General features: G+C 46.4%; 1 pseudogene; it reads right to left on the bottom strand.

The window, feature by feature from the left end:
* Window positions 1–1,346: 1,346 nt before the first annotated feature.
* LOC147113622 (antiviral innate immune response effector IFIT1 pseudogene) lies at window positions 1,347–2,476 on the bottom strand (annotated as a pseudogene).
* Between the last annotated feature and the right edge of the window lie 12,506 nt (window positions 2,477–14,982).

Raw genomic sequence — 14,982 nt, forward strand, 5'->3', positions numbered from 1 at the left:
GAGCAGTGCAAGGGCTTTGTTTCACTCCACAACCAACAGCTGTTAAGTTTACTGCCTGTGTTAAAGACTGGTCTGAATATTTCTTACAGAGCTGGTACAGTTCACCATCTCAACGTATGGACTGTGAGAGACACTGTCAGCATCAGCACAGATCAATGACATTAATAAAATCGTAGCTACAGTTTCTTTTTATTGGTTATTTTAATACTCAGTCTCTGATATTACAGAAAATTAAAGTTTCTCATTGGAAAATCTGCATCTGCAACTATAAAGCTTCATTATTTTTTAACCATTTTAATCCATTTTTATATCCTCTAGTCGTAAGTCACCCGGTGGAATTGAACCACTTCCATTGAAGAGGCTGGAAATCAGGGAGCTGCGAGCGGCTCGTTACAGAGAGAGAGAGAATAATGTTCAATGTTATACCGGCCATCGCGTATAGCGGGTAAATTGAGCAATCCAGGTGAAAGCGGTCAAACCAGTGCAAAAGATTGTGGAAACTCGAGCATAATTTACGTCAAGCGTAAATCGAGCTTTCCACGATCTTTAACATTTTAAAAAACATTCCAGCCGAAGATGGCCACGCACCAAGATCGAAGGAATGAGGATAGCGAGTCCATTTGCGGACGTTCAAGGAGGGTTTTCAAATTGAGCTCGTTTACATAGGCACCCAGGCACTAGTGGGCACGATTTAATAGGTTTTACATCTTAAAAATACTTAAATTACTAAAAATATGACTGGTGTACAACAATGAAACTAATACATGGTTCAGTATAGTTTTTAAAGTCATTTTCAGTCACTTTAAATCAGGTTGATCACAGGTGAAAGACTTATTAAAAATGCTTATTTTTTGTGTAACATCCATTTTCAGCTGTATTAATAAAACTGCACCATGTTACCACTCTTAAATACATCAATGAATGTTTTTTAATGCAAAAAAAAAAAACTGATTACATTCTACTACACTGACAGATTGCACTGGTTCTTGGAAAATTTAACATTTGCGAATATTCAAACATATTTTAGCAGAAACTTGAACTGTAAGCTGTCCAGTGCAATTTCAAGCGCAATTTGTGCCCAAAGCAGAAACTCGACCCCGCTGTGTGTAGTTTCAGCTGGGAAAGTCAGCGTTGACCTAGATAGAAAGGCGTAATTCACAAAGAGCACTTAGATATTCTTCATTGTCACAATCAAACTCCAAGGCCTTTTCACAGCACTCAATAGCTTCACACTCCTCCCCATCCAGCTGGTGCAGTAACCCAAGAACACCAAAGGCCTTGCTGTCTCTGGGATTCCTGTCACGTTGTTTTGTTGCAATCTTTCTCAAGTTTTCACGACACAATTCTTATTCTCTTGTGCCACGTTGGATTTTAAGTCCTTCCAGAAAATGGGTGATGGCTTTTGATTCAGATCTTTTATTACGCAGTTCAAATAACCCAGCCTGGAAATATATTGCCTGCTTATTATCAGGATGAATATCCTCTAATTTCAGAAGATCGCTGTAGATCTGCTCTGCTTTGAGATTTTCTCCATTTAATGAACATATTCCTGCAAAATCCAGTTTTGCTTTAATAAAAGTTAATGGGCAGGGCTCAAATGCATTTTCAAAATGATACTTACATAGTTTGATCAACTCAGCTTTCTGTTGAAAAGCAGGATTGCGAGGGGTTTTGCTGCCTGGATTTTTGATCAGTTGAAATATTTTTTTCTGTAACACACACCTATTTGGTGGTGTAAGAAGGTAGAGTTTGGGCTAATTTCTAATGCTTTCTTCAACAGCCCCACAGCATTTTCCACATGTCCTTCTCTTCTCAAAAATTTTGCTGCATAACGAAGTACATGTGGAAGGTCAGGGGACTTCTGCAATGCTTGTTTAACTAATTTGTGAGCTTCTCCCTGTTTTAGTGCCAACAGCACCATGGCAAAAGACTTGTCTGGATCAAGCTCCAGCACACGTTGCAACTGCTTCACTGATTGACTGGGTTCACCACTCTCTGGGGTACCAGAAAACCCTTCCAGATGAAACAGAGCAGTCGCATAACCCATATTCCATTCAGTGTCGTCAGGATCTTCCTCCAGAGCCTTTTTAAAACATTCCTTTGCCTCTTCATAGTATTTCCTTGTAGATTTCAACAGTGACCAACCCTTCTCCCCGTATACTTCAGGTATCAGTGCTGTATACCGAGAGCCATTAGTAAATCGTTTACAGATCATCTCCAGCTTGTCGAGGTAGGACTGGGCCTCTGTCAGTTGTCCCATGTGATAATATACCCAGGCATAGTTTCCATAGGTGATGATGCTTCTTCTTTCAAATTCATGTTCATGATTCTCCCTCAGAATCTTTTCAGCTTCCTTTAAGTTTTGAATTGTCTCTTCACAGTTGCCTTGCAGACAGCATATGAAAGCAAGTTGGTTGTGTGGCATGGCCTGATATTTCACACCAGTCTGTATTGAATCTTGCATTCTTTGCTTCATATCGTCCAAGTCAATGTTTTCTTTCTGTGAGCCCCACGTGAAGTGACATTGAAGCTGATCGAGCTTCTATTTCAACAAATCCTTCTGTGCGTTGCTGCAAGAGAACAAAATCTTTCCTAATCCATCCTATCTGCAACTGTACCTCGTTCATTTTGCATTTTTGATCCTTGTGATTAATTCCAACGCTGGCCTTTGACTATCACTAGATGTACAGCAGAGATATTTACCAATGGTACATTATTAATTGTAAGAAAAACATTTTGCAGGCTCTCTGCTGAATATTGTTGGCCTTGTTATTCGAGCATCAGCAGGCCTTGTCTGAAGATTGCCTAGCCTCGGGTGACCATAATCCACGTTTTCTGGGGACTGTCCCCAGGTTAGGTACTGCGTCTCCGGGCAAACAATGTACCCGGAAGAGTCCCCCGTTCTGGAAAATATTCCCCAAATAAAATGTTGAGTGATTATAATTGGTTATCGCAGGCGAAGCTGATGTTTAAAATCAACAACCTTGGTCATCACATGCTGGTGGCGCCGTCCACTATGTCATCAAACCAGGGGTGACTGATGATTGATGGCGCAACTGACCAATCAAAGCAAGGGAATTTGAGCTGCATCTATGGCATGAATAAATTAGACGAATAGAGTGCGGGCAGTAGAGAGAGGAGGGATTATCCGGTGAAAGACGCAGGGCTAGTGGGTGGTGTATTTGTGAAAGAGCTGAGTAAGAATGGAGAAAAGACAGCGCGCCAAATTTAAGAAAGTAACTTAATTTAACCAATATCTTTTAAGTACTTGGGTTTGTTGTGTACTTACTAATTGAGGTGCTTTATTCAACCCTTAGTTCTAAAGAACTCTGGCCCCAAAAAACATATTTATTTTGATAGATGCTGATTGAGCTGTTTGTTTTTGTTTCAAATTTCTAGCATATGTAGATTTTTTAAATCTTATCTAATCACTCTTTGCAGCTCACAGATTTACTTTTTAGGCCCTTTCGTCTTTGTTTTTAGCTTATGTGCTGTGATACTGAAATAAACACTAGTAGTAAATTAGTGGCCAACAGTTTAGTGGGAATGGGGTCAAGGGAGCCAGGAAGTGTGTCTCACTCACATAGAAAGAGCAGGAGGTAAGGGAGAAACTAGAGAAAGACATGGGTTCAGGGCTAGGGCACAGGTGAGCCTTTGGAGAGGTTTGGCTTGACTGACAAGGGGATTGGTGGGTGTGGCAGAGGCAGATGAACAGATGGTCTTAATCTTTCTGACAAACAAGTCTGTGAGCTCCTTCCACATTTCGTTGGTGAGAACATTGGCAATTTCATGATACATACACTGGGGACAGTTCTGAAAGCTGAAAACCCTCAGCTATAGGAGGGAAGGTGGACTGGAGCAGAATCATAGAATCATAGAATAGTACAGCACAGGAGGCCATTCGGCCCATTGAGTGTGCCAGCTCTTTTGAAGAGCAATCCAGTTAGTCCCACTCCCCCGCTCTTTCCTCATATCCCTCCAATTTTTTCACTCAAACATTTATTTAATTCCCTTTTGAAGGCTGCTATTGCATTTGTTTTCACTGCCCTATCAGGCAGAGCATTCCAAATCCTAACCACTTGTTACGTAAAAAAGCTTTTCGTCATTCCCAGCCTTTCCTGTCTTTATTTCAGCTTCCCAGCTTTCCAAGTTTTCCTTTTAATCTCCTGGTGGAAGTATGCTTGGTGAAATCATTTTTTTTGTTCATCAAACACTTGATGCAATTCGTGTCAAAGCACGTCACTGAATGGAGATAACGGCGTGGGGGGTGAGGGGGGATGTCAGGATATGACCTGTCCTAAGATCACCTTATGTGGCTCGGTGTCAAATGACACTCCTGTGAAACATCATGGGATGTTTTATAACGTTAAAGGCGCTATATAAATGCAAGTTGTTGTTGTTCTCCCACTCCAGGCTTCAAACCAATTCCTCATTCAAACAGAAAAGAGGTCAGTTTACAAAGTTGCTAAAAGGTGAGGCTTTCTCCTGCAGCATAGAAGGAGTCAACATTCCAGCAATTCCTTGTCTTACAAAGATGTTAGTTAGGCTGCATATTCAGCATACAACTCCTTCAAAAGTTATTCCTTTGAGCCTCCACATCGCTCGTCCCAAGAAAGCCGCAAATAGGATCTCTCTGTGGATATAAACCAAGCACTCTATTCCCCCTTTGCTTTCATCTTTATTATGTCAAAGCCTTTGGTATGTCTGCGATTTAAACTGCGCCTCATGCCTTTTATGCCTGTGGTCCCTCGTCCTTTGTGTCACGTTCCCTAACAACATCCGCGAGGGAATTAAGTTACTTACTGAAAGAGTCCAAGTATCTCTGGCCCTTGCAGACACAGTGCGATTGACTGTCACATGAGCAAGCGTTCTAATCTTTCAGCTGTTTTGAGAGGGTAAAGCTGAGATCAGACTAGCACAAAGTTAAGATGTTCAGATAATTAAGGGCCATCTACAACATACTGCAATGTGTAAAATAGTAATCATTAATAAACAAAACCAATTTGCAACATCCCAAGGATGTTACGCTCTGCAATCGGCTATTTAAATTCAAGTTAAAATAACTCAACAATGAGGGTGTCCCTTCATGGGATTGTGATGAATACATCATTGTGATCCTAAACTCTATAGATCAAGACTTGCATTTCTATAGCTCCTTACATGGCGTCAGGACGTCCCGAAGAGCTTTACAGCCAATGATTTGATTTAGAAGTGTAGTTACTGTTGTAATGTAGGAAATGTGGCAACCAAGTTGCACACAGCAAGATCCCACAAACAGCAATGTGATAATGACCAGATAATCAGTTTTAGTGATTTTGGTTGAGGGATAAATATGGACCAGGACACCGGGGAGAACTCCCCTGCTCTTCAAAATAGTGCCGTGAAATCTTTTATGTCCACCTGAATGGGCAGACGGGGCCTCAGTTTAACGCCTCATTCAAAAGACGGTCAATGTTACAGAGGTGGAAATGGGCGGTCTTTGTGATGGAGGGGATTATGGAGTTGGAAGTTCAGGGACACTGTGGTGGCAAACCATTTGGTTCAACCTGACATAGTGACCAGGGAACAGAGAAGGAATCGGTGGCCAAGGAATGGAGCTTATGGTGGGGCTGCAAGCAATGGCTTAGATGTTCCCAATGATTATCTGGAGGAACATAAGAACATAATAAGTAGAAGAGTAGAAGCAGAGTTAGGCCTTTAGGCCCCTCGAGCCTGCTCCGTCATTCAATAAGATCATGGCTGATCTTGTACCTCAACTCCACTTTCCTGCACTATCCCCATATCCCTTTTTTCCCTTAATATCCAAAAATCTATCGATCTCTGTCCTGAATATACTCAACGACTGAGCCTCCACAGCCCTCTGGAGTAGAGAATTCCAAAGATTCACCACCCTCTGACTGAAGAAATTTCTCCTCATCTCAGTCCTAAATGGCCGACCCCTTATTCTGAGACTGTGACCCCTGGTTCTAGACTCCCCAGCCAGGGGAAACATCCTCCCTGCATCTACCCTGTCAAGCCCTGTAAGAATTTAATATGTTTCAATGACACCACCTTTCATTCTTCTGAAACCTAGAGAATATAGGCCTAGTCTACTCAATCTCTCCTCGTAGGACAGTCCCCCAATCCCAGGAATCAGCCTGGTGAACCTTCATTGCAATCCCTCTATGGCAAGTATATCCTTCCTTATGTAAGGAGACCAAAACTACACAATACTCCAGGTGTGGTCTCACCAGGGCCCTATATAATTTCAGTAAGATGTCTTTACTCATACTCAAATGCTCTTGTAATAAAGGGGAGAGAGGCTGCGATGGGGAGGGGGGAGAGCGGCCGTGATAGGGATGGGCTACAATGGGGAGGGGGGGGGAAGAAAGGCAGCAATAGGGAGGGGGGAGAAAGGCCGTGATAGGGAGGGGGGAGACAGGCTGCGAGGTGAAGAGGGGAGTGAGGCCACAATGGGAAGGGTGGTTGGTAATTGGGAGATTGAAGGCCAAATGCTTCCTTAGAAAATGTAGAAGATAGGAGCAGGAGTAGGCCATTTGGCCCCTCAAGCCTATTCCGCCATTTAATGAGATCATGGCTGATCATCCAAATTCAGTACCCTGTCCCTGCTTTCTCCCCATATCCCTTGATCCCTTTAGCCTTCAGAAATATATCTAACTCCTTATTGAATATATTTAATGAATTGGCTTCAACTGCCTTGTGTGGTAGAGAATTCCACAGGTTCACCACTCTCAGTGAAGAAATTCCTCCTCATCTCAGTCCTAAATGGCTTACCCCTTATCCTTAGACTGTGACCCCTGGTTCTGGACTCCCCCGCCATTGGAAACATCCTTCCTGCATCTAGTCTGTCTAGTCCTGTTAGAATTTTATAAGTTTCAATGAGATCCCCTCTCATTCTTCAAAACTCCAGCGAATATAAGCCTAATCGTCCCAATCTCTCCTCATACATCAATTGTTATGTCCTGACCCACAAGGAATACTGAGAAAGACACTTACTTTGTGGAGCCAACAGCTGCCCCTTCCCTTCCAGTGCCGGGTTTCCCGACCCCTGGGAAACCCGCTCACCAGCAGTGAATTTTAAATCAGGCTCCCAATTGAACTGTGGGAGCCCGATGTAAATATGTTAATGAAGTGCCCCGGCTCTCCACAGCAGGATACTCGGTCGCCCTGAGATCCACCACTATATATAAGGTGGTGGGTGTGTGCACCACATGTTGGAGACACGTTCCCTGTATTTAAGCCTTTAACACCCCTCCGACCCTTTCCTGACCGTCGTGGAGGCGGTGGGTTAATATCAAGGCCCACGTGGCTCTCTCCCCTCCACAAGCGGTCAGGTTACTGCTGAGTGGGGCACCAGCAGTGGCGGGGGCAGGGGCGGGGTTGAGTGGGGGTTAGAGCTCACAGAGCGGGGCAGGTGGGGGTTAGAGGTCACGGAGCAGGGGAGATGGGGGTTAGAGGTCACGGACTGGGGAGGGGGCTATTGTTGAGGTCAGCGCACGGCGGATGGGGTGCTGTTGTGGCACTAAGTTTAAGAGGCGCAATTTTCATGGCACTTCTTAGGCAGCACAGGCTTGCCTATGGAGACTGACTCTCACATTGAGCACAAATAAAGAGTATTGGACCCAAATGATGTTGAGGTCACAGCAGATAATAACAGTCTTCATGTGGGTGGATAATCAGTTGGGCCACTGAATAACGCAAAATCTGTTTTTGTTTGCCGATCCTCTGGGATGTTTAATTTTCTGGATGGGTTTCCTGACAATGAAACTGCAGGAAATGAATTTCTCGCACCTGCGCAGTTCCAGTTTAGTGCAGCGACGTCATATTCAGCGTCTTCCAAGCCGCGCGGGCGTCCTGCCATTTTCAAAGTTTAAAAAAACATAAGCAGCATAAAGATGGCGGCTGTGCGGTTGTTCGGTAAAGAGTAATGGTAAAAGCAGAGCGAGCCCGGCATGTGAGTGACGTGACAGTGAGGCCTCCGATTCACTCCACCCCCAGCACATCCAGAATCAGTCAGTGAGATGTGAGGATGTGCTGCTGCATGGCCGGCTGACAGCTCGGTATGGGGGTGGGGGTGGGGAGGATGAGCTGAGGGGCTCTGTGTGGAGAGGGTGCTCTCTGGTGACGGGGGTGGATGTCTGTGCGGGGACACCCGGGAGAATCCGAAGGGTGGGTCGCTGTGTGTCCTGTTCCACCCCTCCCAGAGCCTGGTATTGGTGTCAGCTGTGGTTCAGTGGGTAGCACCCTCGTCTCTGAGTCAGAAGGTTGTGGGTTCAAGTCCCACTCCAGAGACGGGAGTACAAAATCTAGGCTGACACTCCAGTGCAGTACTGAGGGAGTGCTGCACTGTTGGAGATGCCGTCTTTCAGATGAGACGTTAAACCGAGGCCACGTCTGCTCTCTCAGGTGGAAGTAAAAGATCCCACGGCACTATTTTGAAGAAGATTAGGGGAGTTATCCCCGGTGTCCTGGCCAATATTTATCCCTCAACCAACATCACTAAAACAGATTTTCTGTAATTATCATATTGTTGTTTGTGGGAGCTTCCTGTGCGCAAATTGGGTGCAGCATTGCAACATTGCAACAGTGACTACACTTCAAAAACTACTTCAATGGCTGCAAAGTGCTTTGGGATGTCCTCTGGTCATGGAAGTCTTTCTTACTTTCTTTTGATTCAGGGGGTGTGTGTGTGCATGGGGGATGATTCAGGGTGGGTGGCCGCGATTTCACCTACTGAGGTGGGCTCAGAGCGGCTGAGGTAGGTGACAGGTAGAGACCCCACTCACGGCTCCATCCCGCTCTGTGAGAAGAATTCTCCATTGATTGGGCTTGTTAACCCCGCCCTGCAAGATTCCCGGCCAACTAAAAGGAAGTGGGTCTGATGAAATAATTTGATGATGCGTCATCAGCCGGTTTTCTTAAAGGGGCCATGTTTACATTCATTTTCACAGTTGTGCTGTCTGTGTTCTACAGCATTGAAATGCTGCAAACACTGACAAGCACTGCACAGAGGTGCACAGCTGCATCCAGGCTCTCCTTTGACTCCCTCCATATTCTTAGGGAGGGAGTCACAGCATGCAGGGAGGTTCTCGTCCCTTCCAATGGGCGGAAGAGATCTCCCCAGGAAACCAACGCAGCTTGGTTGCCCAATGCACAGGAGGGCACAAGCAGGGATGTCGTCAGGAGGACCAGGCTGCAGTGATGCAAACCTTTCAATGATCTCAGTAGATCACGAAACGTTAATGCCAAGCCACACTCAACCTCATCCCCATCACTCTGCCTTCCCTACCCTACTCCTGCACATCATTACTCACACCAACTTACCTTGCACCTCAACGCATCCCTCGCTATCTACATTATCACTTCCCCATCTCACTAGCCACCCCTCACACTTACCCTCATCTTGTTGCAAGCATACTAACTGAGAACACACAAGGGTAGGCACTTGGGCAGTTTAGCCAATGTTCATGTGAAGTTTCTGGTAATGTGCTGTCAAACATTGAAATCTTTATTTTCAAAACTTTGCATTCTTTGACAGACTTGTATTGATTGAGGAAGCAGCTTATACATGTTTACATTAAGATTTGTAACCAATCCGTGAAGGTGCATGTGGGTCAAGATCCAATCAGGTGGCAGGAATGAATTGTGCATGAGCTGGGCATGTGTATTTTAATGTATAAAAATGTAGTGAATGCTGTAACAATTTGGAGAAGTCTGGTTAAAGACAGAGCAGAATTGTCTCCCCACCGGTGTAATAATGACAACTTGACCATCGATCTGAAAACCTTGTGTCGAGCGTTGGTTTAAAATACGCCATAACAGGGCTGATCGTGGTGGAATTCTAAGGACCAAGGTGAGATTTTTTCAAGGGCACCGATGCTGCTGGAATAGATGGCAGCTGAAGTTGAGATGACAGAAGCGATCTGTCAATGGTGAGTGAGAGAGCTGACTCCAAGGAGGTGGCATTGGATAGAGAATTTACTCCAAACACTTCCACTGCATAAAACTCAAAAGTGGGTTCCAAATCATGAAGGCTCCAGCTTCTAAGATTGGGAAGTGAACAGCTATGAAATGTTAGGTTTTAGACCACATTTGTAGCTGGCACCTATTCACAGCAATGGAGAGTCATTGAGAACCCGACAGGCTTATCAAACGTGATGGCCGCTCTCTGGGAACCTCGTTGAAAACCTGGTAAAATGGTAAGTACATGGGAAAATGGTTCTTAACTACCTTTTAATAAGCTTTTAACTATCTAAATTGGCTGACCCACTGCTTGGTGTCGGGTTTGTTCAGGGATGACAGACCCGACACTTGGGAAACTGGCAAGGAGCTGGGTTTACAGCGGAATACCGGCCCGCTGTCAATCTTTGTGATTTTGACAGCAGACCCGCCTCCTAACCCACACTCTGAGCGCTGGTAAAATTCCGGCCTGTGTGTGTATGGGGATGATTCAGGGTGTGTGTGTGTGCTTGCTGACCTTTACTGGCACCCATTCGACAACACCTTAATTTAAAGATTCTCATTCTTGTTTTCAAATCGCTCTGTGGCCACGCCCGCCCCCCCCCCCCCGCCACCTCTGTAGCCTCCTCCATTGCACAAGCCTTCGACATCTCTGCGCTCTTCCAATTTCGGCCTCTCGCGTGTCCCCGATTTTAATCTCTCCACCATTGATGGCCGTGCCTTCAGCTGCTGGGGCCCTAAGCTCTAGAATTCCCTCCCTATTCTCTCCACCTCACTACCTCTCTCTCCTCTTTTAAGATGCTCCATAAAATCAACCTCTTTGGTGAAGCTTCTGGACATCTGTCCTGATATTTTAATGGCTTTTATGGACTTAGATGAAAACTTCTTGCTCACTAAATTTCCTTGCTTAAAATTAATAATTTGTTTTTTTGTCTGAGACATAGGGCTGGAGGCGGGACTGCCGGGAAAGTTGCAGAATTTGGGGGCAGGTGGCAAACCCGCCCCAACCCGCCTCCGTGGCCTCTTGCCAGGAGGTGGGAAGCCGTCCTGCTCCGGGTCCCGTCTCCTTGGAGGCGGGAAGAGATTAAAGCCTATTAACTGCCTGTTAGCAGGTATTTAACAGGCAGAAAATAAGATTTTTCGTCCTGAAGTGCGGGCTTCCCGACCTGGGGAAAACCCGCCAGGGTGTAGGAGGCAAATAGGAGGTCTGCGGGGTCGGAGGGGTCTGAAAGTGTGATGTAGAGGTGAGTGATGGGTGCAAGTGTGGAGTGGTAAGTGTGTGAGGTGAGTGTAAAGTGTTCGAAAATGTTAACTTACCTTTGTTTCTACCTACAGCCTTCAGCTGCTGTGGAGGCGGAGTCCCCGACATCTCCATTGTAGAGACCACAGACTGGCTGTTGCATCCTCCGATCCAACAGCCAGCTGATTTCTGCAAAGTAGAAAGGATTGATGAGTCCTGAACACAAGGGCTCATCAAACTACACAGAATGTCAGTGTTTGACAGCTTCGCAGAGCTGTCAAACGAGAACATTTCTTCTTTCAGAAGTTCTTGACAGATGACACGTCATACGTTGACATGCTCTGTCACTGACTTCCCCCTAATTGGCCTGCTGAGCCTGCCGGGTGGGCTTAACAAGGTCAATCAGGGGAAATTCCCGCTGGTTGGCCACAAGTTGACAGAGGTGAAACTGAAACCCCGCAAACAGCAGTCCCGCCTCCAAAAGCTTCCCATTCAGAAAATCCAGCCCAATATTTTCCATCTGTCATAGCCTTATGTGCAGATTACAATGGTCAGTGTCAAAACTGGGATCTTCAGCCTCTTCAGCGTCTTCCAAGCTGCGAATGTGTCCCGCAATTTTTGAAGATACTGAAGACAGACATGCGCATAACCGACTATTAGGAAACGGAATCCATTGTCACAAGAGTACTGGTACAGCGGGATGAAGCACAGCATTCAAAATACCCCAGGAAAAATATTGAAGAATGGTGAGAGACAGCAGGGAAGGTGCAGAGGGACAGCAGTGACCAGGAAAGCTGCAACCTGTAAGATAAGACCGAATGAAGGACACCCGCATTGCTGATGACGTCACTTGAAAGTTCCAACCTGTAAGATAAGACGTGGTAAACAGCCTCTTTCCTGTGTGTTTCTATCACAGGAGGAGACCATTAGGCCCATGGCTGATGTGTTCAGTCTGAGCACGAGTCAGCAATGGCCTGTTCCTGTTCCTGCACCTTCCTGCTCCATGGTCTCTGTAAACTCCTCCAGCCCTACAACCCTCCATGCCTAGGCTCAAAACTCTGGAATTCTCTCCCTAAACCTCTCCGCTTCTCTACCACTCTCTCCTCCTTTAAGACGCTCCTTAAAACCTACCTCTTTGAACAAGCTTTTGGTCACCTTTCCTAATGTCTACTTCAACAAAAAGAAAATACTGCTGATGCTGGAAATCTGAAATAAAAACAGAAAATGCTGGAGAAACTAAACAGGTCAGGCAGCATCTGTGAAGAGAGAAACAGAGTTAACGTTTCAGGTTGATGACCTTTCGTCAGAACTGGAAAAAAGCAGGAAATGGAACAGATTCTTAAGCAAGTGTAGAGGCTGGGAAAGGGGGAGAGGATAATGTTTACTTCTTTGGCTTGGTGTCAAATTTTGCTGCAGCTGGAGAGGGTGGTATGGGTTACTGTAGCCCTGATTTGCCAATGTTGAAGGTGGAGAGGGTGGATTGGGTTACTCTAGCCCTGATTTGCCAATGGTGAAGGTGGAGAGGGTGGTATGGGTTACTGTAGCCCTGACTTGCCAATGGTGAAGGTGGAGAGGGTGGATTGGGTTACTGTTGCATCAATTTGCTGATGGGATTGTTGTGCTGCACTGAGCAGGAGCGGCGCCGGTCTGTCTGTCATCACCCGACGCCCTTTGCCACTCCGGGAGCGGCTGCTCGCTCTGGGTCTGGGTCACCTTGTATCATCGCTACCAATGCCAGCCTCCAGGGAAAGGGGTGTGGGACACACAGTGACCCACCCCTGGATTCTCCCGGGCTGCCCCTGATATACATCCGCCCCCTGTGCCTGGAGAGCACCCTCCCCACACAGAGCCCCCACACCTCGTGGTTTATCCTTCCCACACTCACACCGAGCTGTCAGCGGAAGAGAGGAGATTGGGGAAGAAAGATCAAAGGCTGGCAATGGATGAGCAAGGAGAAACATCAAGAGCAAAGGAGCAGACCAGCCCAAGAGTCATGTAACCTCACACAAAAAATATTAAGAATTCTGAAAATAATTACAATAAATGGGACACAAAGCTCAAGTACTCACATTTAAAGCAATTCCCAGTTTAAAGATGTTTTCTCTTGTCTTGACTTTCTTGGCGGAGACTCCAACATGAAGGGTTTAAAGATCACGCTGAATGAAGGTACATATGTGCATGCCTGATGACATCACCGCGCATGCCTGATGACGTCACCACGTAAGATTGGATGTGTGCATGCTCGAGAAATTCGATTTGTGCATGTGTGAACACAGCCTGGTGGAGCCTGTCAAAGGAGGACGCATGCCTGATGACGTTAACGCATTAATGTTCAACTGCGCATTCGCAAACTCGAACACATACACGAAATGTGGCCGATATGTGCATGTGGAAACATAACAATGCGAAGACGGCATTGCTGTCAGGGTGAGCTTGGCCATGAACTTTTATGTGTCGGGCTCCTTCAAGGCTGGAGCAGGCGATATTTCCAACATCTCGCAATTCGCCGTGCACTGTTGCATAAGAGAGGTCACTGAGGCTCTGTATGCAAAGAGAGCTAAATACCTTTCAATCTCACTTGCCAGAGAGAAGCAGGCGGAGTGAGCACACGGCTTCACCAGGATAGCAGGCTTCCCCATGGTGCAGAGTGCAATTGATGTACACATGTCACTTTGTGGGTGTCGCATGTCGACTCTGACATGTACCGCAACCAGAAGGGGTTCCACTCCCTCAGTGTCCAGCTGGTGTGTGACCACACTCAGCACATCATGCAGGTCAGTGATCGGGATCCTGGCAGCAGTCATGATGCCTTCATTCTGCAGCCATCCTCTGTACCGTGTGTTTTCATCCACCACGAGAAACCAGTGGGTGGCTACTGGGCAACAAGGGCTATCCGCTAACCACCTGGCTCATGACTCCGGTGCACAACCCAACCACACATGGACAGCATACATATAACGAAAGCCATGCTGCCACATGGAAACTGAAAGAGCAGACCATTGGCGTCCTTAGAGAACGCTTCCACTGCCTGGACAACCCTGGAGGGGCCCTGCAGTACTCGCCAGACTGCGACTCAAATTCCTCATGGTCTGCCACATGCTCCACAACATCGCAATCATGAGGGCACAGCCCTTACCACCACGTATATGGTAAAGAGCTAAGGAGAAGGAGGAAGAGGAAGAGGAAGAGGAGCAGGAAGAAGATATGAGGAGGAAGAGGAGGAGGAGGAAGAGAGGAGGCAACCAACACAGCCCTTTTCTGGCCGGGCTATCCGTGATTCACTCATTTGACTGCGGTGCCAGTGAACGCAACTCCAATTACCCATTCAGCAACAGTCCCATACCTTACCTCCCTCTGTTACTGACCATCACAGTGTCCCCTTGGCCACAATGCTACAATAAAAGCCACCACAAAACAAACATTCCTAACAAATTTTTAAATCAAACCATCCAATATTAAGTTCTGACAGGCAAAATCAAGGGCACTGACAGAGTGGCAGTGGTAGGAGGATGAATGCTGTCAACCTGAGAGAGGACAGCAGGTTCTTGCTGCAAGAAGCCACGTCCACTCCCCAGGGTGGAGCCTCAGTAATCCTAGTAATCTGTTGGAAGACAGATTGCTGGAAAGCTGTGACACCCTGCAAGCCCCTTTCAACACTGGTAATCGCAGCCACGAAGGCAGCAGTCTGTGCCTGTGTGGCAACAAGCTGAGCTTGCACGACCTCAGTCTGAGCTTCCACTGCAGCACTCAGACATTGGGTGGCTTCTGCTTGTGCTGCAATG

This window comes from Somniosus microcephalus, chromosome 8 (genome assembly GCF_052327205.1).
Source record: "Somniosus microcephalus isolate GS21.2 chromosome 8, FLI_Smic_1.0, whole genome shotgun sequence".
In the NCBI taxonomy this organism is placed as follows: domain Eukaryota; kingdom Metazoa; phylum Chordata; class Chondrichthyes; order Squaliformes; family Somniosidae; genus Somniosus; species Somniosus microcephalus.